The sequence below is a fragment of the Schistocerca americana genome, chromosome 2 (assembly GCF_021461395.2).
Source record: "Schistocerca americana isolate TAMUIC-IGC-003095 chromosome 2, iqSchAmer2.1, whole genome shotgun sequence".
NCBI lineage: Eukaryota > Metazoa > Arthropoda > Insecta > Orthoptera > Acrididae > Schistocerca > Schistocerca americana.
This window is the reverse complement of record NC_060120.1, coordinates 351,707,517-351,728,556: the sequence shown is the minus strand read 5'-3', so window position 1 is coordinate 351,728,556 and position 21,040 is coordinate 351,707,517. Positions and strand designations below refer to the sequence as shown.

The window sequence follows — 21,040 nt, the reverse complement described above, 5'->3', positions numbered from 1 at the left end:
CCGAGGCTGTCGCTCGACCACACAATAAATTTTTGCTTAATCCCAATTTGCAGTACCGGTTCGACACTAGAATACTGCGCCTTGGTTCCTCCAAAAGCGATAGTAATAAGCACGTCGACTGCAGTGTCATTTGGGGTAGTGAGTCAGACATGGAGAGGATATGGGGCGGGTGGAATATGCAACGACAGGGGCATTGCAGGGCGGCCGCCGGCTCCTTGCGCTGTGGCGCACCGGTGCCGGCGGCGGCCTGGCTGGGCTGCTGGTGCCTCCATGGAGAGCTGCCGCGGAGCCCAGCGAAGCGATTGCCTTTGGTGACATCTTTTGCAATAACGACTGCGCGAATCGACGGTATCTCGTAAGGAAGGAAAGAGCAGCAGCTGCCGCCGAGCCCAGGCGCCGTGCCGAACACGCAGAAGGTCCCCGGCTCGATTGCGGGCGGAAACCCGTTTTCGTCGCACTCAGCAAGACACTTGCTACGATCTCTACTGTGACCATTTAAATCAACTTCAAACGTTCCATCAGCAGGGTGCACATGGCTCAAATGAAACATGAAACGGTTTCAGAACTGGTTGTCGGATTTTAGCGCTGACTTGGAGGCCTGGAAATGCGCGAAACAGCCACCGCCATGCGATTTGTTACCACACCGTTGTACAAAACGCAAGGGCTCGTCCGGGATTTGAACCCGGGACCTCCTGCACCCAAAGCAGGAATCATACCCTTTTTTTTTTTTTTTTTTTTTTTTTTTTTGCAATCTCATTTTGTTCGTTATAGTTCATTGCAATTGTTCGTGGCGGACGTCCCCTGACGCCCATTTTAGGTCATTATTGATCCATTCACTCAGTTTTTTTTATTACAGAGGGCAGCTTACCCTCTGACCGAACACGCTGAGCTACCGTGCCGGCTTCAAAATTACCGTCTGCCTTTCTACCGAATTCCACCTACGTACTTTACTGGTGCCGCATTCTTGTTATATCCACGTGCTATAACAGGCGTCTACTCTTCATTGAGGAGCTGCAACCGGGGCTGAGTTCCACCTACGCTTCAGCACGGTCAAAATGGCAGGGCTCGTCCGGGATTTGAACCCGGGACCTCCTGCACCCAAAGCAGGAATCATACCCCTAGACCAACGAGCCACCTGGCTGGAGCAGTCAAGTTAATCCCAAGTAGTGGGCCTCACAGGGAACACAAACTTTCACGCGAATTCGCAAGATAAACGCTTTCTGCAGGCAGCACTCACCACTGTTGAGAAGAATATTAAAGGCAACGAATAAAAAGCGAAATAACTTCATCGAGCACTGCTTATGAACAGCCGGCAGTGCCTCAGTTTCGGTATGTGGTTTCTCAGGGTTAAGAGGAGGCGAATGCACTAAACAAAAGAACATCGGGAAACCAAGCACCAACTCATAACGAAAAGATTGCAAAATATACTGCAAGCAAAATTTCCAGAAGACGGATACTGAAGACGCCGCAGACAAAAGAATTATTCTATGCAGTAACGATTATCTAGGAAGCGTGAATTGCATGTGCTGCTCCACCACACAACTTCTTTTGATACTGTTTTACTTATTCTAAATTTTCATTACCTGATCGTCTCTAAAATACTGTGCGGTTATCACCTGGTTTCCAACAGCGATAGTAGTAAGTAAATCGACTACAAAGTCTTTCAAAGTAGGTCAGACACAAAAAAACAAAAAAAATCGGAGCTGCGTGTAGCTCATGTCATTCTGCTTTCAATCGTGAATCTCCGGCTGGGAGTAGTGGCGTACTTCTGTAATCCAAGCTTCTGGGAGGCCGTTGTGTGGGAGAGATCTGGAAACAACTACAGATTCGACCGTTCCACGAGCTCAGGAACGGCCGCGATGCCTTCATTGAGCTCTGCAGATCGACTGATGATAGTGTGGAAATTTCGGCAAGCGGTGGCTAAGGGTTAAGAGAAGCCAAACACACTAAACACAAGAAAGTCGGGAAACCGAAGCACACAACTCATAACGAAAAGATTGCGGAATGCAGTGCGAAAGCAAAACTTCGAGAAGACCAACTCTGAAGCCATCGGCGAGCTAGGAATTATTCCGCACAAGAAGCGTTCATGTAGGAGGAGCGAGCCGAGGCTGTCGCTCGACCACACAATAAATTTTTGCTTAATCCCAATTTGCAGTACCGGTTCGACACTAGAATACTGCGCCTTGGTTCCTCCAAAAGCGATAGTAATAAGCACGTCGACTGCAGTGTCATTTGGGGTAGTGAGTCAGACATGGAGAGGATATGGGGCGGGTGGAATATGCAACGACAGGGGCATTGCAGGGCGGCCGCCGGCTCCTTGCGCTGTGGCGCACCGGTGCCGGCGGCGGCCTGGCTGGGCTGCTGGTGCCTCCATGGAGAGCTGCCGCGGAGCCCAGCGAAGCGATTGCCTTTGGTGACATCTTTTGCAATAACGACTGCGCGAATCGACGGTATCTCGTAAGGAAGGAAAGAGCAGCAGCTGCCGCCGAGCCCAGGCGCCGTGCCGAACACGCAGAAGGTCCCCGGCTCGATTGCGGGCGGAAACCCGTTTTCGTCGCACTCAGCAAGACACTTGCTACGATCTCTACTGTGACCATTTAAATCAACTTCAAACGTTCCATCAGCAGGGTGCACATGGCTCAAATGAAACATGAAACGGTTTCAGAACTGGTTGTCGGATTTTAGCGCTGACTTGGAGGCCTGGAAATGCGCGAAACAGCCACCGCCATGCGATTTGTTACCACACCGTTGTACAAAACGCAAGGGCTCGTCCGGGATTTGAACCCGGGACCTCCTGCACCCGAAGCAGGAATCATACCCCTAGACCAACGAGCCTATTCGTTCCGAAAACGCACTGCATGTGAATGACGCCACCTTTGATGGTCTCACCATGTAGGGCTGCAGCTCAGCCAGCGTTCTCCCTGTCTGTCGCGGTTGGATTGTTTTCATCGACGTCTTTTACTGCAGGAACTTCACGAATCGGAGGGAACTCGTAGCCGATGCCCTTGCTAACACAGAAGAAAAACTGTTGCTATTACGAGTCTCCGGGTGGTACATGAAAAGAACCGTCGTTTCCGTGGTGTAGCGGTTATCACGTCTGCTTTACACGCAGAAGGTCCCCGGTTCGATCCCGGGCGGGAACACAACAATTTTAATCTATATTTCGGATTTCATTTCCGAGATGACCTCACGTCCGCGTATGCAGAGACAAGCAATGTTGTATGCTAGACGGATAGGGCGTCATTTTACTGTCAAATACTGTAGCTCTCTTATTGCACCGGTATTTGGTAACTGAGAACGCCCCTAGCTCCATTATGGCTGGCAAAATTTATAATCCGGTTCTTCAGGGCTACATCAAGTGCGCTTGCTACTGGCTTTCCTGAGCTCACCCTACTCGCCTTGTCACAGCTCTGTCAAAGTGTGATGCTAACTAATAATGAGAAACTCTTAGCCACGCTCAATCTTACATGCCACCCCTTGGTTGTTGCCGTCGCTAGTAAGATGAGGGTAGACTGTCGCTCAATTAAGCTGAATCTCCACTCACGGTGCACATATCCCGCAAAGACAACCTTGTTTTCCGTTGCATGCAAAATTACCGTCTGCCTTTCTACCGAATTCCACCTACGTACTTTACTGGTGCCGCATTCTTGTTATATCCACGTGCTATAACAGGCGTCTACTCTTCATTGAGGAGCTGCAACCGGGGCTGAGTTCCACCTACGCTTCAGCACGGTCAAAATGGCAGGGCTCGTCCGGGATTTGAACCCGGGACCTCCTGCACCCAAAGCAGGAATCATACCCCTTTTTTTTTTTTTTTTTTTAATCTCATTTTGTTCGTTATAGTTCATTGCAATTGTTCGTGGCGGACGTCCCCTGACGCCCATTTTAGGTCATTATTGATCCATTCACTCAGTTTTTTTTATTGCAGAGGGCAGCTTACCCTCTGACCGAACACGCTGAGCTACCGTGCCGGCTTCAAAATTACCGTCTGCCTTTCTACCGAATTCCACCTACGTACTTTACTGGTGCCGCATTCTTGTTATATCCACGTGCTATAACAGGCGTCTACTCTTCATTGAGGAGCTGCAACCGGGGCTGAGTTCCACCTACGCTTCAGCACGGTCAAAATGGCAGGGCTCGTCCGGGATTTGAACCCGGGACCTCCTGCACCCAAAGCAGGAATCATACCCCTAGACCAACGAGCCACCTGGCTGGAGCAGTCAAGTTAATCCCAAGTAGTGGGCCTCACAGGGAACACAAACTTTCACGCGAATTCGCAAGATAAACGCTTTCTGCAGGCAGCACTCACCACTGTTGAGAAGAATATTAAAGGCAACGAATAAAAAGCGAAATAACTTCATCGAGCACTGCTTATGAACAGCCGGCAGTGCCTCAGTTTCGGTATGTGGTTTCTCAGGGTTAAGAGGAGGCGAATGCACTAAACAAAAGAACATCGGGAAACCAAGCACCAACTCATAACGAAAAGATTGCAAAATATACTGCAAGCAAAATTTCCAGAAGACGGATACTGAAGACGCCGCAGACAAAAGAATTATTCTATGCAGTAACGATTATCTAGGAAGCGTGAATTGCATGTGCTGCTCCACCACACAACTTCTTTTGATACTGTTTTACTTATTCTAAATTTTCATTACCTGATCGTCTCTAAAATACTGTGCGGTTATCACCTGGTTTCCAACAGCGATAGTAGTAAGTAAATCGACTACAAAGTCTTTCAAAGTAGGTCAGACACAAAAAAAAAAAAAATCGGAGCTGCGTGTAGCTCATGTCATTCTGCTTTCAATCGTGAATCTCCGGCTGGGAGTAGTGGCGTACTTCTGTAATCCAAGCTTCTGGGAGGCCGTTGTGTGGGAGAGATCTGGAAACAACTACAGATTCGACCGTTCCACGAGCTCAGGAACGGCCGCGATGCCTTCATTGAGCTCTGCAGATCGACAGATGATAGTGTGGAAATTTCGGCAAGCGGTGGCTAAGGGTTAAGAGAAGCCAAACACACTAAACACAAGAAAGTCGGGAAACCGAAGCACACAACTCATAACGAAAAGATTGCGGAATGCAGTGCGAAAGCAAAACTTCGAGAAGACCAACTCTGAAGCCATCGGCGAGCTAGGAATTATTCCGCACAAGAAGCGATCATGTAGGAGGAGCGAGCCGAGGCTGTCGCTCGACCACACAATAAATTTTTGCTTAATCCCAATTTGCAGTACCGGTTCGACACTAGAATACTGCGCCTTGGTTCTTCCAAAAGCGATAGTAATAAGCACGTCGACTGCAGTGTCATTTGGGGTAGTGAGTCAGACATGGAGAGGATATGGGGCGGGTGGAATATGCAACGACAGGGGCATTGCAGGGCGGCCGCCGGCTCCTTGCGCTGTGGCGCACCGGTGCCGGCGGCGGCCTGGCTGGGCTGCTGGTGACTCCATGTAGAGCTGCCGCGGAGCCCAGGCAAAGTGCCGCTAACGAAGCGATTGCCTTTGGTGACATCTTTTGCAATAACGACTGCGCGAATCGACGGTATCTCGTAAGGAAGGAAAGAGCAGCAGCTGCCGCCGAGCCCAGGCGCCGTGCCGAACACGCAGAAGGTCCCCGGCTCGATTGCGGGCGGAAACCCGTTTTCGTCGCACTCAGCAAGACACTTGCTACGATCTCTACTGTGACCATTTAAATCAACTTCAAACGTTCCATCAGCAGGGTGCACATGGCTCAAATGAAACATGAAACGGTTTCAGAACTGGTTGTCGGATTTTAGCGCTGACTTGGAGGCCTGTAAATGCGCGGAACAGCCACCGCCATGCGATTTGTTACCACACCGTTGTACAAAACGCAAGGGCTCGTCCGGGATTTGAACCCGGGACCTCCTGCACCCGAAGCAGGAATCATACCCCTAGACCAACGAGCCTATTCGTTCCGAAAACGCACTGCATGTGAATGACGCCACCTTTGATGGTCTCACCATGTAGGGCTGCAGCTCAGCCAGCGTTCTCCCTGTCTGTCGCGGTTGGATTGTTTTCATCGACGTCTTTTACTGCAGGAACTTCACGAATCGGAGGGAGCTCGTAGCCGATGCCCTTGCTAACACAGAAGAAAAACTGTTGCTATTACGAGTCTCCGGGTGGTACATGAAAAGAACCGTCGTTTCCGTGGTGTAGCGGTTATCACGTCTGCTTTACACGCAGAAGGTCCCCGGTTCGATCCCGGGCGGGAACACAACAATTTTAATGTATATTTCGGATTTCATTTCCGAGATGACCTCACGTCCGCGTATGCAGAGACAAGCCATGTTGTATGCTAGACGGATAGGGCGTCATTTTACTGTCAAATACTGTAGCTCTCTTATTGCACCGGTATTTGGTAACTGAGAACGCCTCTAGCTCCATTATGGCTGGCAAAATTTATAATCCGGTTCTTCAGGGCTACTTCAAGTGCGCTTGCTACTCGCTTTCCTGAGCTCACCCTACTCGCCTTGTCACAGCTCTGTCAAAGTGTGATGCTAACTAATAATGAGAAACTCTTAGCCACGCTCAATCTTACATGCCACCCCTTGGTTGTTGCCGTCGCTAGTAAGATGAGGGTAGACTGTCGCACAATTAAGCTGAATCTCCACTCACGGTGCACATATCCCGCAAAGACAACCTTGTTTTCCGTTGCATGCAAAATTACCGTCTGCCTTTCTACCGAATTCCACCTACGTACTTTACTGGTGCCGCATTCTTGTTATATCCACGTGCTATAACAGGCGTCTACTCTTCATTGAGGAGCTGCAACCGGGGCTGAGTTCCACCTACGCTTCAGCACGGTCAAAATGGCAGGGCTCGTCCGGGATTTGAACCCGGGACCTCCTGCACCCAAAGCAGGAATCATACCCCTAGACCAACGAGCCACCTGGCTGGAGCAGTCAAGTTAATCCCAAGTAGTGGGCCTCACAGGGAACACAAACTTTCACGCGAATTCGCAAGATAAACGCTTTCTGCAGGCAGCACTCACCACTGTTGAGAAGAATATTAAAGGCAACGAATAAAAAGCGAAATAACTTCATCGAGCACTGCTTATGAACAGCCGGCAGTGCCTCAGTTTCGGTATGTGGTTTCTCAGGGTTAAGAGGAGGCGAATGCACTAAACAAAAGAACATCGGGAAACCAAGCACCAACTCATAACGAAAAGATTGCAAAATATACTGCAAGCAAAATTCCCAGAAGACGGATACTGAAGACGCCGCAGACAAAAGAATTATTCTATGCAGTAACGATTATCTAGGAAGCGTGAATTGCATGTGCTGCTCCACCACACAACTTCTTTTGATACTGTTTTACTTATTCTAAATTTTCATTACCTGATCGTCTCTAAAATACTGTGCGGTTATCACCTGGTTTCCAACAGCGATAGTAGTAAGTAAATCGACTACAAAGTCTTTCAAAGTAGGTCAGACACACAAAAAAAAAAAAATCGGAGCTGCGTGTAGCTCATGTCATTCTGCTTTCAATCGTGAATCTCCGGCTGGGAGTAGTGGCGTACTTCTGTAATCCAAGCTTCTGGGAGGCCGTTGTGTGGGAGAAATCTGGAAACAACTACAGATTCGACCGTTCCACGAGCTCAGGAACGGCCGCGATGCCTTCATCGAGCTCTGCAGATCGACAGATGATAGTGTGGAAATTTCGGCAAGCGGTGGCTAAGGGTTAAGAGAAGCCAAACACACTAAACACAAGAAAGTCGGGAAACCGAAGCACACAACTCATAACGGAATGCAGTGCGAAAGCAAAAGTTCGAGAAGACCAACTCTGAAGCCATCGGCGAGCTAGGAATTATTCCGCACAAGAAGCGATCATGTAGGAGGAGCGAGCCGAGGCTGTCGCTCGACCACACAATAAATTTTTGCTTAATCCCAATTTGCAGTACCGGTTCGACACTAGAATACTGCGCCTTGGTTCTTCCAAAAGCGATAGTAATAAGCACGTCGACTGCAGTGTCATTTGGGGTAGTGAGTCAGACATGGAGAGGATATGGGGCGGGTGGAATATGCAACGACAGGGGCATTGCAGGGCGGCCGCCGGCTCCTTGCGCTGTGGCGCACCGGTGCCGGCGGCGGCCTGGCTGGGCTGCTGGTGCCTCCATGTAGAGCTGCCGCCGAGCCCAGGCAAAGTGCCGCTAACGAAGCGATTGCCTTTGGTGACATCTTTTGCAATAACGACTGCGCGAATCGACGGTATCTCGTAAGGAAGGAAAGAGCAGCAGCTGCCGCCGAGCCCAGGCGCCGTGCCGAACACGCAGAAGGTCCCCGGCTCGATTGCGGGCGGAAACCCGTTTTCGTCGCACTCAGCAAGACACTTGCTACGATCTCTACTGTGACCATTTAAATCAACTTCAAACGTTCCATCAGCAGGGTGCACATGGCTCAAATGAAACATGAAACGGTTTCAGAACTGGTTGTCGGATTTTAGCGCTGACTTGGAGGCCTGGAAATGCGCGGAACAGCCACCGCCATGCGATTTGTTACCACACCGTTGTACAAAACGCAAGGGCTCGTCCGGGATTTGAACCCGGGACCTCCTGCACCCGAAGCAGGAATCATACCCCTAGACCTACGAGCCTATTCGTTCCGAAAACGCACTGCATGTGAATGACGCCACCTTTGATGGTCTCACCATGAGGGCTGCAGCTCAGCCAGCGTTCTCCCTGTCTGTCGCGGTTGGATTGTTTTCATCGACGTCTTTTACTGCAGGATCTTCACGAATCGGAGGGAGCTCGTAGCCGATGCCCTTGCTAACACAGAAGAAAAACTGTTGCTATTACGAGTCTCCGGGTGGTACATGAAAAGAACCGTCGTTTCCGTGGTGTAGCGGTTATCACGTCTGCTTTACACGCAGAAGGTCCCCGGTTCGATCCCGTGCGGGAACACAACAATTTTAATCTATATTTCGGATTTCATTTCCGAGATGACCTCACGTCCGCGTATGCAGAGACAAGCAATGTTGTATGCTAGACGGATAGGGCGTCATTTTACTGTCAAATACTGTAGCTCTCTTATTGCACCGGTATTTGGTAACTGAGAACGCCCCTAGCTCCATTATGGCTGGCAAAATTTATAATCCGGTTCTTCAGGGCTACTTCAAGTGCGCTTGCTACTGGCTTTCCTGAGCTCACCCTACTCGCCTTGTCACAGCTCTGTCAAAGTGTGATGCTAACTAATAATGAGAAACTCTTAGCCACGCTCAATCTTACATGCCACCCCTTGGTTGTTGCCGTCGCTAGTAAGATGAGGGTAGACTGTCGCACAATTAAGCTGAATCTCCACTCACGGTGCACATATCCCGCAAAGACAACCTTGTTTTCCGTTGCATGCAAAATTACCGTCTGCCTTTCTACCGAATTCCACATACGTACTTTACTGGTGCCGCATTCTTGTTATATCCACGTGCTATAACAGGCGTCTACTCTTCATTGAGGAGCTGCAACCGGGGCTGAGTTCCACCTACGCTTCAGCACGGTCAAAATGGCAGGGCTCGTCCGGGATTTGAACCCGGGACCTCCTGCACCCAAAGCAGGAATCATAACCCCTTTTTTTTTTTTTTTTTTTTTTTTTTTTCGTTAGTGATCGTTGTGTTTGGTCGTTGCGGACGTCGCAAGACATCCTGTTCGAGTTCGGTGGTTGATCCTTCCACTCAGTTTTTTATTACAGAGGCCAACCGGCTCTCTGACCGAACACGCTGAGCTACCGTGTCGGCATACCCCTAGACCAACGAGCCACCTGGCTGGAGCAGTCAAGTTAATCCCAAGTAGTGGGCCTCACAGGGAACACAAACTTTCACGCGAATTCGCAAGATAAACGCTTTCTGCAGGCAGCACTCACCACTGTTGAGAAGAATATTAAAGGCAACGAATAAAAAGCGAAATAACTTCATCGAGCACTGCTTATGAACAGCCGGCAGTGCCTCAGTTTCGGTATGTGGTTTCTCAGGGTTAAGAGGAGGCGAATGCACTAAACAAAAGAACATCGGGAAACCAAGCACCAACTCATAACGAAAAGATTGCAAAATATACTGCAAGCAAAATTTCCAGAAGACGGATACTGAAGACGCCGCAGACAAAAGAATTATTCTATGCAGTAACGATTATCTAGGAAGCGTGAATTGCATGTGCTGCTCCACCACACAACTTCTTTTGATACTGTTTTACTTATTCTAAATTTTCATTACCTGATCGTCTCTAAAATACTGTGCGGTTATCACCTGGTTTCCAACAGCGATAGTAGTAAGTAAATCGACTACAAAGTCTTTCAAAGTAGGTCAGACACAAAAAAAAAAATCGGAGCTGCGTGTAGCTCATGTCATTCTGCTTTCAATCGTGAATCTCCGGCTGGGAGTAGTGGCGTACTTCTGTAATCCAAGCTTCTGGGAGGCCGTTGTGTGGGAGAGATCTGGAAACAACTACAGATTCGACCGTTCCACGAGCTCAGGAACGGCCGCGATGCCTTCATCGAGCTCTGCAGATCGACAGATGATAGTGTGGAAATTTCGGCAAGCGGTGGCTAAGGGTTAAGAGAAGCCAAACACACTAAACACAAGAAAGTCGGGAAACCGAAGCACACAACTCATAACGGAATGCAGTGCGAAAGCAAAACTTCGAGAAGACCAACTCTGAAGCCATCGGCGAGCTAGGAATTATTCCGCACAAGAAGCGATCATGTAGGAGGAGCGAGCCGAGGCTGTCGCTCGACCACACAATAAATTTTTGCTTAATCCCAATTTGCAGTACCGGTTCGACACTAGAATACTGCGCCTTGGTTCTTCCAAAAGCGATAGTAATAAGCACGTCGACTGCAGTGTCATTTGGGGTAGTGAGTCAGACATGGAGAGGATATGGGGCGGGTGGAATATGCAACGACAGGGGCATTGCAGGGCGGCCGCCGGCTCCTTGCGCTGTGGCGCACCGGTGCCGGCGGCGGCCTGGCTGGGCTGCTGGTGCCTCCATGTAGAGCTGCCGCGGAGCCCAGGCAAAGTGCCGCTAACGAAGCGATTGCCTTTGGTGACATCTTTTGCAATAACGACTGCGCGAATCGACGGTATCTCGTAAGGAAGGAAAGAGCAGCAGCTGCCGCCGAGCCCAGGCGCCGTGCCGAACACGCAGAAGGTCCCCGGCTCGATTGCGGGCGGAAACCCGTTTTCGTCGCACTCAGCAAGACACTTGCTACGATCTCTACTGTGACCATTTAAATCAACTTCAAACGTTCCATCAGCAGGGTGCACATGGCTCAAATGAAACATGAAACGGTTTCAGAACTGGTTGTCGGATTTTAGCGCTGACTTGGAGGCCTGTAAATGCGCGGAACAGCCACCGCCATGCGATTTGTTACCACACCGTTGTACAAAACGCAAGGGCTCGTCCGGGATTTGAACCCGGGACCTCCTGCACCCGAAGCAGGAATCATACCCCTAGACCAACGAGCCTATTCGTTCCGAAAACGCACTGCATGTGAATGACGCCACCTTTGATGGTCTCACCATGTAGGGCTGCAGCTCAGCCAGCGTTCTCCCTGTCTGTCGCGGTTGGATTGTTTTCATCGACGTCTTTTACTGCAGGAACTTCACGAATCGGAGGGAGCTCGTAGCCGATGCCCTTGCTAACACAGAAGAAAAACTGTTGCTATTACGAGTCTCCGGGTGGTACATGAAAAAACCGTCGTTTCCGTGGTGTAGCGGTTATCACGTCTGCTTTACACGCAGAAGGTCCCCGGTTCGATCCCGGGCGGGAACACAACAATTTTAATCTGTATTTCGGATTTCATTTCCGAGATGACCTCACGTCCGCGTATGCAGAGACAAGCAATGTTGTATGCTAGACGGATTGGGCGTCATTTTACTGTCAAATACTGTAGCTCTCTTATTGCACCGGTATTTGGTAACTGAGAACGCCCCTAGCTCCATTATGGCTGGCAAAATTTATAATCCGGTTCTTCAGGGCTACTTCAAGTGCGCTTGCTACTGGCTTTCCTGAGCTCACCCTACTCGCCTTGTCACAGCTCTGTCAAAGTGTGATGCTAACTAATAATGAGAAACTCTTAGCCACGCTCAATCTTACATGCCACCCCTTGGTTGTTGCCGTCGCTAGTAAGATGAGGGTAGACTGTCGCACAATTAAGCTGAATCTCCACTCACGGTGCACATATCCCGCAAAGACAACCTTGTTTTCCGTTGCATGCAAAATTACCGTCTGCCTTTCTACCGAATTCCACATACGTACTTTACTGGTGCCGCATTCTTGTTATATCCACATGCTATAACAGGCGTCTACTCTTCATTGAGGAGCTGCAACCGGGGCTGAGTTCCACCTACGCTTCAGCACGGTCAAAATGGCAGGGCTCGTCCGGGATTTGAACCCGGGACCTCCTGCACCCAAAGCAGGAATCATACCCCCTTTTTTTTTTTTTTTTTTTTTTTTTTTTTCGTTAGTGATCGTTGTGTTTGGTCGTTGCGGACGTCGCAAGACATCCTGTTCGAGTTCGGTGGTTGATCCTTCCACTCAGTTTTTTATTACAGAGGCCAACCGGCTCTCTGACCGAACACGCTGAGCTACCGTGTCGGCATACCCCTAGACCAACGAGCCACCTGGCTGGAGCAGTCAAGTTAATCCCAAGTAGTGGGCCTCACAGGGAACACAAACTTTCACGCGAATTCGCAAGATAAACGCTTTCTGCAGGCAGCACTCACCACTGTTGAGAAGAATATTAAAGGCAACGAATAAAAAGCGAAATAACTTCATCGAGCACTGCTTATGAACAGCCGGCAGTGCCTCAGTTTCGGTATGTGGTTTCTCAGGGTTAAGAGGAGGCGAATGCACTAAACAAAAGAACATCGGGAAACCAAGCACCAACTCATAACGAAAAGATTGCAAAATATACTGCAAGCAAAATTTCCAGAAGACGGATACTGAAGACGCCGCAGACAAAAGAATTATTCTATGCAGTAACGATTATCTAGGAAGCGTGAATTGCATGTGCTGCTCCACCACACAACTTCTTTTGATACTGTTTTACTTATTCTAAATTTTCATTACCTGATCGTCTCTAAAATACTGTGCGGTTATCACCTGGTTTCCAACAGCGATAGTAGTAAGTAAATCGACTACAAAGTCTTTCAAAGTAGGTCAGACACAAACAAAAAAATCGGAGCTGCGTGTAGCTCATGTCATTCTGCTTTCAATCGTGAATCTCCGGCTGGGAGTAGTGGCGTACTTCTGTAATCCAAGCTTCTGGGAGGCCGTTGTGTGGGAGAGATCTGGAAACAACTACAGATTCGACCGTTCCACGAGCTCAGGAACGGCCGCGATGCCTTCATCGAGCTCTGCAGATCGACAGATGATAGTGTGGAAATTTCGGCAAGCGGTGGCTAAAGGTTAAGAGAAGCCAAACACACTAAACACAAGAAAGTCGGGAAACCGAAGCACACAACTCATAACGAAAAGAATGCGGAATGCAGTGCGAAAGCAAAACTTCGAGAAGACCAACTCTGAAGCCATCGGCGAGCTAGGAATTATTCCGCACAAGAAGCGATCATGTAGGAGGAGCGAGCCGAGGCTGTCGCTCGACCACACAATAAATTTTTGCTTAATCCCAATTTGCAGTACCGGTTCGACACTAGAATACTGCGCCTTGGTTCTTCCAAAAGCGATAGTAATAAGCACGTCGACTGCAGTGTCATTTGGGGTAGTGAGTCAGACATGGAGAGGATATGGGGCGGGTGGAATATGCAACGACAGGGGCATTGCAGGGCGGCCGCCGGCTCCTTGCGCTGTGGCGCACCGGTGCCGGCGGCGGCCTGGCTGGGCTGCTGGTGCCTCCATGTAGAGCTGCCGCGGAGCCCAGGCAAAGTGCCGCTAACGAAGCGATTGCCTTTGGTGACATCTTTTGCAATAACGACTGCGCGAATCGACGGTATCTCGTAAGGAAGGAAAGAGCAGCAGCTGCCGCCGAGCCCAGGCGCCGTGCCGAACACGCAGAAGGTCCCCGGCTCGATTGCGGGCGGAAACCCGTTTTCGTCGCACTCAGCAAGACACTTGCTACGATCTCTACTGTGACCATTTAAATCAACTTCAAACGTTCCATCAGCAGGGTGCACATGGCTCAAATGAAACATGAAACGGTTTCAGAACTGGTTGTCGGATTTTAGCGCTGACTTGGAGGCCTGGAAATGCGCGGAACAGCCACCGCCATGCGATTTGTTACCACACCGTTGTACAAAACGCAAGGGCTCGTCCGGGATTTGAACCCGGGACCTCCTGCACCCGAAGCAGGAATCATACCCCTAGACCAACGAGCCTATTCGTTCCGAAAACGCACTGCATGTGAATGACGCCACCTTTGATGGTCTCACCATGTAGGGCTGCAGCTCAGCCAGCGTTCTCCCTGTCTGTCGCGGTTGGATTGTTTTCATCGACGTCTTTTACTGCAGGAACTTCACGAATCGGAGGGAACTCGTAGCCGATGCCCTTGCTAACACAGAAGAAAAACTGTTGCTATTACGAGTCTCCGGGTGGTACATGAAAAGAACCGTCGTTTCCGTGGTGTAGCGGTTATCACGTCTGCTTTACACGCAGAAGGTCCCCGGTTCGATCCCGGGCGGGAACACAACAATTTTAATCTATATTTCGGATTTCATTTCCGAGATGACCTCACGTCCGCGTATGCAGAGACAAGCAATGTTGTATGCTAGACGGATTGGGCGTCATTTTACTGTCAAATACTGTAGCTCTCTTATTGCACCGGTATTTGGTAACTGAGAACGCCCCTAGCTCCATTATGGCTGGCAAAATTTATAATCCGGTTCTTCAGGGCTACTTCAAGTGCGCTTGCTACTGGCTTTCCTGAGCTCACCCTACTCGCCTTGTCACAGCTCTGTCAAAGTGTGATGCTAACTAATAATGAGAAACTCTTAGCCACGCTCAATCTTACATGCCACCCCTTGGTTGTTGCCGTCGCTAGTAAGATGAGGGTAGACTGTCGCACAATTAAGCTGAATCTCCACTCACGGTGCACATATCCCGCAAAGACAACCTTGTTTTCCGTTGCATGCAAAATTACCGTCTGCCTTTCTACCGAATTCCACATACGTACTTTACTGGTGCCGCATTCTTGTTATATCCACGTGCTATAACAGGCGTCTACTCTTCATTGAGGAGCTGCAACCGGGGCTGAGTTCCACCTACGCTTCAGCACGGTCAAAATGGCAGGGCTCGTCCGGGATTTGAACCCGGGACCTCCTGCACCCAAAGCAGGAATCATAACCCCTTTTTTTTTTTTTTTTTTTTTTTTTTTTCGTTAGTGATCGTTGTGTTTGGTCGTTGCGGACGTCGCAAGACATCCTGTTCGAGTTCGGTGGTTGATCCTTCCACTCAGTTTTTTATTACAGAGGCCAACCGGCTCTCTGACCGAACACGCTGAGCTACCGTGTCGGCATACCCCTAGACCAACGAGCCACCTGGCTGGAGCAGTCAAGTTAATCCCAAGTAGTGGGCCTCACAGGGAACACAAACTTTCACGCGAATTCGCAAGATAAACGCTTTCTGCAGGCAGCACTCACCACTGTTGAGAAGAATATTAAAGGCAACGAATAAAAAGCGAAATAACTTCATCGAGCACTGCTTATGAACAGCCGGCAGTGCCTCAGTTTCGGTATGTGGTTTCTCAGGGTTAAGAGGAGGCGAATGCACTAAACAAAAGAACATCGGGAAACCAAGCACCAACTCATAACGAAAAGATTGCAAAATATACTGCAAGCAAAATTTCCAGAAGACGGATACTGAAGACGCCGCAGACAAAAGAATTATTCTATGCAGTAACGATTATCTAGGAAGCGTGAATTGCATGTGCTGCTCCACCACACAACTTCTTTTGATACTGTTTTACTTATTCTAAATTTTCATTACCTGATCGTCTCTAAAATACTGTGCGGTTATCACCTGGTTTCCAACAGCGATAGTAGTAAGTAAATCGACTACAAAGTCTTTCAAAGTAGGTCAGACACAAAAAAAAAAATCGGAGCTGCGTGTAGCTCATGTCATTCTGCTTTCAATCGTGAATCTCCGGCTGGGAGTAGTGGCGTACTTCTGTAATCCAAGCTTCTGGGAGGCCGTTGTGTGGGAGAGATCTGGAAACAACTACAGATTCGACCGTTCCACGAGCTCAGGAACGGCCGCGATGCCTTCATCGAGCTCTGCAGATCGACAGATGATAGTGTGGAAATTTCGGCAAGCGGTGGCTAAGGGTTAAGAGAAGCCAAACACACTAAACACAAGAAAGTCGGGAAACCGAAGCACACAACTCATAACGGAATGCAGTGCGAAAGCAAAACTTCGAGAAGACCAACTCTGAAGCCATCGGCGAGCTAGGAATTATTCCGCACAAGAAGCGATCATGTAGGAGGAGCGAGCCGAGGCTGTCGCTCGACCACACAATAAATTTTTGCTTAATCCCAATTTGCAGTACCGGTTCGACACTAGAATACTGCGCCTTGGTTCTTCCAAAAGCGATAGTAATAAGCACGTCGACTGCAGTGTCATTTGGGGTAGTGAGTCAGACATGGAGAGGATATGGGGCGGGTGGAATATGCAACGACAGGGGCATTGCAGGGCGGCCGCCGGCTCCTTGCGCTGTGGCGCACCGGTGCCGGCGGCGGCCTGGCTGGGCTGCTGGTGCCTCCATGTAGAGCTGCCGCGGAGCCCAGGCAAAGTGCCGCTAACGAAGCGATTGCCTTTGGTGACATCTTTTGCAATAACGACTGCGCGAATCGACGGTATCTCGTAAGGAAGGAAAGAGCAGCAGCTGCCGCCGAGCCCAGGCGCCGTGCCGAACACGCAGAAGGTCCCCGGCTCGATTGCGGGCGGAAACCCGTTTTCGTCGCACTCAGCAAGACACTTGCTACGATCTCTACTGTGACCATTTAAATCAACTTCAAACGTTCCATCAGCAGGGTGCACATGGCTCAAATGAAACATGAAACGGTTTCAGAACTGGTTGTCGGATTTTAGCGCTGACTTGGAGGCCTGGAAATGCGCGGAACAGCCACCGCCATGCGATTTGTTACCACACCGTTGTACAAAACGCAAGGGCTCGTCCGGGATTTGAACCCGGGACCTCCTGCACCCGAAGCAGGAATCATACCCCTAGACCAACGAGCCTATTCGTTCCGAAAACGCACTGCATGTGAATGACGCCACCTTTGATGGTCTCACCATGTAGGGCTGCAGCTCAGCCAGCGTTCTCCCTGTCTGTCGCGGTTGGATTGTTTTCATCGACGTCTTTTACTGCAGGAACTTCACGAATCGGAGGGAGCTCGTAGCCGATGCCCTTGCTAACACAGAAGAAAAACTGTTGCTATTACGAGTCTCCGGGTGGTACATGAAAAAACCGTCGTTTCCGTGGTGTAGCGGTTATCACGTCTGCTTTACACGCAGAAGGTCCCCGGTTCGATCCCGGGCGGGAACACAACAATTTTAATCTGTATTTCGGATTTCATTTCCGAGATGACCTCACGTCCGCGTATGCAGAGACAAGCAATGTTGTATGCTAGACGGATTGGGCGTCATTTTACTGTCAAATACTGTAGCTCTCTTATTGCACCGGTATTTGGTAACTGAGAACGCCCCTAGCTCCATTATGGCTGGCAAAATTTATAATCCGGTTCTTCAGGGCTACTTCAAGTGCGCTTGCTACTGGCTTTCCTGAGCTCACCCTACTCGCCTTGTCACAGCTCTGTCAAAGTGTGATGCTAACTAATAATGAGAAACTCTTAGCCACGCTCAATCTTACATGCCACCCCTTGGTTGTTGCCGTCGCTAGTAAGATGAGGGTAGACTGTCGCACAATTAAGCTGAATCTCCACTCACGGTGCACATATCCCGCAAAGACAACCTTGTTTTCCGTTGCATGCAAAATTACCGTCTGCCTTTCTACCGAATTCCACATACGTACTTTACTGGTGCCGCATTCTTGTTATATCCACATGCTATAACAGGCGTCTACTCTTCATTGAGGAGCTGCAACCGGGGCTGAGTTCCACCTACGCTTCAGCACGGTCAAAATGGCAGGGCTCGTCCGGGATTTGAACCCGGGACCTCCTGCACCCAAAGCAGGAATCATACCCCCTTTTTTTTTTTTTTTTTTTTTTTTTTTTTTTCGTTAGTGATCGTTGTGTTTGGTCGTTGCGGACGTCGCAAGACATCCTGTTCGAGTTCGGTGGTTGATCCTTCCACTCAGTTTTTTATTACAGAGGCCAACCGGCTCTCTGACCGAACACGCTGAGCTACCGTGTCGGCATACCCCTAGACCAACGAGCCACCTGGCTGGAGCAGTCAAGTTAATCCCAAGTAGTGGGCCTCACAGGGAACACAAACTTTCACGCGAATTCGCAAGATAAACGCTTTCTGCAGGCAGCACTCACCACTGTTGAGAAGAATATTAAAGGCAACGAATAAAAAGCGAAATAACTTCATCGAGCACTGCTTATGAACAGCCGGCAGTGCCTCAGTTTCGGTATGTGGTTTCTCAGGGTTAAGAGGAGGCGAATGCACTAAACAAAAGAACATCGGGAAACCAAGCACCAACTCATAACGAAAAGATTGCAAAATATACTGCAAGCAAAATTTCCAGAAGACGGATACTGAAGACGCCGCAGACAAAAGAATTATTCTATGCAGTAACGATTATCTAGGAAGCGTGAATTGCATGTGCTGCTCCACCACACAACTTCTTTTGATACTGTTTTACTTATTCTAAATTTTCATTACCTGATCGTCTCTAAAATACTGTGCGGTTATCACCTGGTTTCCAACAGCGATAGTAGTAAGTAAATCGACTACAAAGTCTTTCAAAGTAGGTCAGACACAAACAAAAAAATCGGAGCTGCGTGTAGCTCATGTCATTCTGCTTTCAATCGTGAATCTCCGGCTGGGAGTAGTGGCGTACTTCTGTAATCCAAGCTTCTGGGAGGCCGTTGTGTGGGAGAGATCTGGAAACAACTACAGATTCGACCGTTCCACGAGCTCAGGAACGGCCGCGATGCCTTCATCGAGCTCTGCAGATCGACAGATGATAGTGTGGAAATTTCGGCAAGCGGTGGCTAAAGGTTAAGAGAAGCCAAACACACTAAACACAAGAAAGTCGGGAAACCGAAGCACACAACTCATAACGAAAAGAATGCGGAATGCAGTGCGAAAGCAAAACTTCGAGAAGACCAACTCTGAAGCCATCGGCGAGCTAGGAATTATTCCGCACAAGAAGCGATCATGTAGGAGGAGCGAGCCGAGGCTGTCGCTCGACCACACAATAAATTTTTGCTTAATCCCAATTTGCAGTACCGGTTCGACACTAGAATACTGCGCCTTGGTTCTTCCAAAAGCGATAGTAATAAGCACGTCGACTGCAGTGTCATTTGGGGTAGTGAGTCAGACATGGAGAGGATATGGGGCGGGTGGAATATGCAACGACAGGGGCATTGCAGGGCGGCCGCCGGCTCCTTGCGCTGTGGCGCACCGGTGCCGGCGGCGGCCTGGCTGGGCTGCTGGTGCCTCCATGTAGAGCTGCCGCGGAGCCCAGGCAAAGTGCCGCTAACGAAGCGATTGCCTTTGGTGACATCTTTTGCAATAACGACTGCGCGAATCGACGGTATCTCGTAAGGAAGGAAAGAGCAGCAGCTGCCGCCGAGCCCAGGCGCCGTGCCGAACACGCAGAAGGTCCCCGGCTCGATTGCGGGCGGAAACCCGTTTTCGTCGCACTCAGCAAGACACTTGCTACGATCTCTACTGTGACCATTTAAATCAACTTCAAACGTTCCATCAGCAGGGTGCACATGGCTCAAATGAAACATGAAACGGTTTCAGAACTGGTTGTCGGATTTTAGCGCTGACTTGGAGGCCTGGAAATGCGCGGAACAGCCACCGCCATGCGATTTGTTACCACACCGTTGTACAAAACGCAAGGGCTCGTCCGGGATTTGAACCCGGGACCTCCTGCACCCGAAGCAGGAATCATACCCCTAGACCAACGAGCCTATTCGTTCCGAAAACGCACTGCATGTGAATGACGCCACCTTTGATGGTCTCACCATGTAGGGCTGCAGCTCAGCCAGCGTTCTCCCTGTCTGTCGCGGTTGGATTGTTTTCATCGACGTCTTTTACTGCAGGAACTTCACGAATCGGAGGGAACTCGTAGCCGATGCCCTTGCTAACACAGAAGAAAAACTGTTGCTATTACGAGTCTCCGGGTGGTACATGAAAAGAACCGTCGTTTCCGTGGTGTAGCGGTTATCACGTCTGCTTTACACGCAGAAGGTCCCCGGTTCGATCCCGGGCGGGAACACAACAATTTTAATCTATATTTCGGATTTCATTTCCGAGATGACCTCACGTCCGCGTATGCAGAGACAAGCAATGTTGTATGCTAGACGGATTGGGCGTCATTTTACTGTCAAATACTGTAGCTCTCTTATTGCACCGGTATTTGGTAACTGAGAACGCCCCTAGCTCCATTATGGCTGGCAAAATTTATAATCCGGTTCTTCAGGGCTACTTCAAGTGCGCTTGCTACTGGCTTTCCTGAGCTCACCCTACTCGCCTTGTCACAGCTCTGTCAAAGTGTGATGCTAACTAATAATGAGAAACTCTTAGCCACGCTCAATCTTACATGCCACCCCTTGGTTGTTGCCGTCGCTAGTAAGATGAGGGTAGACTGTCGCACAATTAAGCTGAATCTCCACTCACGGTGCACATATCCCGCAAAGACAACCTTGTTTTCCGTTGCATGCAAAATTACCGTCTGCCTTTCTACCGAATTCCACATACGTACTTTACTGGTGCCGCATTCTTGTTATATCCACGTGCTATAACAGGCGTCTACTCTTCATTGAGGAGCTGCAACCGGGGCTGAGTTCCACCTACGCTTCAGCACGGTCAAAATGGCAGGGCTCGTCCGGGATTTGAACCCGGGACCTCCTGCACCCAAAGCAGGAATCATACCCCTAGACCAACGAGCCAC

General features: G+C 49.6%; 18 non-coding genes across 18 annotated transcripts; 7 read left to right on the top strand and 11 right to left on the bottom strand.

Annotated features, from left to right (window-relative positions):
• Window positions 1–1,061: 1,061 nt before the first annotated feature.
• On the bottom strand, window positions 1,062–1,133 carry Trnap-ugg. Its single transcript has one exon. It is a non-coding gene; the product is annotated as a tRNA-Pro (tRNA).
• Window positions 1,134–2,763: 1,630 nt separating this feature from the next.
• On the bottom strand, window positions 2,764–2,835 carry Trnap-cgg. Its single transcript has one exon. It is a non-coding gene; the product is annotated as a tRNA-Pro (tRNA).
• Window positions 2,836–3,070: 235 nt separating this feature from the next.
• Trnav-uac lies at window positions 3,071–3,143 on the top strand. Its single transcript has one exon. It is a non-coding gene; the product is annotated as a tRNA-Val (tRNA).
• Window positions 3,144–4,133: 990 nt separating this feature from the next.
• On the bottom strand, window positions 4,134–4,205 carry Trnap-ugg. Its single transcript has one exon. It is a non-coding gene; the product is annotated as a tRNA-Pro (tRNA).
• A 1,643-nt stretch (window positions 4,206–5,848) lies between these two features.
• Window positions 5,849–5,920, bottom strand: Trnap-cgg. The gene has a single exon. It is a non-coding gene; the product is annotated as a tRNA-Pro (tRNA).
• Window positions 5,921–6,155: 235 nt separating this feature from the next.
• On the top strand, window positions 6,156–6,228 carry Trnav-uac. Its single transcript has one exon. It is a non-coding gene; the product is annotated as a tRNA-Val (tRNA).
• A 601-nt stretch (window positions 6,229–6,829) lies between these two features.
• Window positions 6,830–6,901, bottom strand: Trnap-ugg. The gene has a single exon. It is a non-coding gene; the product is annotated as a tRNA-Pro (tRNA).
• A 1,633-nt stretch (window positions 6,902–8,534) lies between these two features.
• Trnap-cgg lies at window positions 8,535–8,606 on the bottom strand. Its single transcript has one exon. It is a non-coding gene; the product is annotated as a tRNA-Pro (tRNA).
• A 234-nt stretch (window positions 8,607–8,840) lies between these two features.
• Window positions 8,841–8,913, top strand: Trnav-uac. The gene has a single exon. It is a non-coding gene; the product is annotated as a tRNA-Val (tRNA).
• Window positions 8,914–11,390: 2,477 nt separating this feature from the next.
• Trnap-cgg lies at window positions 11,391–11,462 on the bottom strand. The gene has a single exon. It is a non-coding gene; the product is annotated as a tRNA-Pro (tRNA).
• Window positions 11,463–11,696: 234 nt separating this feature from the next.
• On the top strand, window positions 11,697–11,769 carry Trnav-uac. Its single transcript has one exon. It is a non-coding gene; the product is annotated as a tRNA-Val (tRNA).
• A 2,489-nt stretch (window positions 11,770–14,258) lies between these two features.
• Window positions 14,259–14,330, bottom strand: Trnap-cgg. The gene has a single exon. It is a non-coding gene; the product is annotated as a tRNA-Pro (tRNA).
• A 235-nt stretch (window positions 14,331–14,565) lies between these two features.
• Window positions 14,566–14,638, top strand: Trnav-uac. The gene has a single exon. It is a non-coding gene; the product is annotated as a tRNA-Val (tRNA).
• A 2,477-nt stretch (window positions 14,639–17,115) lies between these two features.
• Trnap-cgg lies at window positions 17,116–17,187 on the bottom strand. The gene has a single exon. It is a non-coding gene; the product is annotated as a tRNA-Pro (tRNA).
• Window positions 17,188–17,421: 234 nt separating this feature from the next.
• Window positions 17,422–17,494, top strand: Trnav-uac. The gene has a single exon. It is a non-coding gene; the product is annotated as a tRNA-Val (tRNA).
• Window positions 17,495–19,985: 2,491 nt separating this feature from the next.
• Trnap-cgg lies at window positions 19,986–20,057 on the bottom strand. Its single transcript has one exon. It is a non-coding gene; the product is annotated as a tRNA-Pro (tRNA).
• A 235-nt stretch (window positions 20,058–20,292) lies between these two features.
• Trnav-uac lies at window positions 20,293–20,365 on the top strand. Its single transcript has one exon. It is a non-coding gene; the product is annotated as a tRNA-Val (tRNA).
• A 601-nt stretch (window positions 20,366–20,966) lies between these two features.
• On the bottom strand, window positions 20,967–21,038 carry Trnap-ugg. Its single transcript has one exon. It is a non-coding gene; the product is annotated as a tRNA-Pro (tRNA).
• Between the last annotated feature and the right edge of the window lie 2 nt (window positions 21,039–21,040).